At 51.8% G+C, this 1,727-nt stretch overlaps 1 pseudogene; it reads right to left on the reverse strand.

Annotated features, from left to right (window-relative positions):
• Window positions 1-15: 15 nt before the first annotated feature.
• Window positions 16-1,496, reverse strand: LOC116080617 (annotated as a pseudogene).
• Window positions 1,497-1,727: the final 231 nt, after the last annotated feature.

The raw sequence follows: 1,727 nt of genomic DNA on the forward strand, positions 1-1,727 counted from the left end.
CTCTGTCTCTGTCTATGTCTCTGTTTCTCTCTCTGTCTCTGTCTCTGTATGTCTCTCTCTCTCTCTCTGTTTCACACTGGCTGCTTTATTGTCAAGCTTGTGAGTAACAGCTGTACCCCAACACCAGCCCCCACCTTTTCTACAAAAGCAAACAAAGAGGGAAATGATGTTCCTCCGGCAAAGCCCAGCCAAGGGACCTGGGTGATCAGGACCTGGGGGGGGGGGGGCAGAAAGTCCAGTTCCCTGAGAGGAAGGTGCTGGTGAGGTAGCTAAGGAGACTGGAGGTCCCACCGCTGTTCCTTGCCTGGGATGTCAGAAATCGTCACCAGAGAAGACAGGAACCTAAAGCTTGGGGACAGGAGTTGGGGCTGAAGAAAGGAGCAAGCAAAGGCTTTCAAAGTAATTTGAGGCTTAAGGTTCTGTGAGGCCACCCTGGTCTGCATGGTGAGACCCAGCAATCTACCTCCACCCTACCTACAAGAAGTCAGGGACCATCCCTACGGCCATGTCAGGACCTCACATGTCTCCTCATTCACACCCACTTCATACATACAGAGGAAGGGCCGTCACATCCCTGGACCTACACTCTGAGGCCTGGAACATCTCTGGATTGGTACATAGGTCTGGGGCTTCGGAGGAGCAGGGCCTTGACATTGCTCCTGATTGGCTGCAGTGCAGAGGTGTCGCTGTACACATCCACTGGTTCTGACAGGTATGTGGTGGCTCTCTGGAATTCCTTTAGGCACACCGTGCAGGAGACAACTTCAGTACTGAGAACATGGTCCATTTTCACACCACAAGACTTGTTGTGGTTGCAGGAGGGGCAAGTAGACTGGGTCTCCAGGGTGTCTGTCTTCTTCTTGGGGAGTGGCTTTCATTTGGACTTCCTCCATCCCATGACTACAGAGGATTGCACCAGCCCGGCCTCTCAGCCATGGCCGCTTCACCTGGGAGATGCTAACTTCCTGTCAATAAGAGCTTCTTTCTTTCTTTTCTTTTCTTTTTTTGGGGGGTTTTTCAAGACAGGGTTTCTCTGTATAGCCCTGGATGTCCTGGAACTCATTCTGTAGACCAGGCTGGCCTCGAACCCAGAAATCCTCCTGCCTCTGCCTCCCAAGTGCTGGGATTAAAGATGTGCGCCACCACTGCCCAGCCCAATAGAGTTTCTTAACACTATATTCCATTCTCTCTCTCCTTCCTTGATCTTATTTATCCCCTCCTACAGTCCCTCCCCACTCACCCCCTCCCAATTTGCCCAGCTTGTGTCATTTAAAAGTGGACACAGAAAGTCTCATTTGTAATGTCTATATACTCTTCAGTGTGTGGCCTTGCATTGAGCAGGGTCAGCACACCCGGGGCTTGTGACATCCTCCCCTTTCTGTCTGGCAAGAAAGAAGCAACCGAGCTCTTCCTTTTGCAGTTTATTTCAGGAACCTTTTAACAATGTTTCTCCCTCCTGCTTCTCCCTCCTGCTCCTCCTGCCAGCTTCTCCTACTTCTGCTTTCTCCTGCTCCTGCCTCTGGGGAGCCGTTACTTAAGCTCCGCCTTCCTGCCTCTGGGGAGCCGTTGAGTACTCCCAAGCTTAGCCAATCCCAATGGGCTACGTAGCAAAAGCGGATAGGTCACCAGATGTGGAAGCAACCAATGGCAGCAAGCTTAGCCAAATGAGGGCTTGCTTATGAGACAGCTTGCTCTTGGAATGGCTCTCCACAGGGGCTAGACCCTCA

This window comes from Mastomys coucha, unplaced genomic scaffold (genome assembly GCF_008632895.1).
Source record: "Mastomys coucha isolate ucsf_1 unplaced genomic scaffold, UCSF_Mcou_1 pScaffold6, whole genome shotgun sequence".
NCBI lineage: Eukaryota > Metazoa > Chordata > Mammalia > Rodentia > Muridae > Mastomys > Mastomys coucha.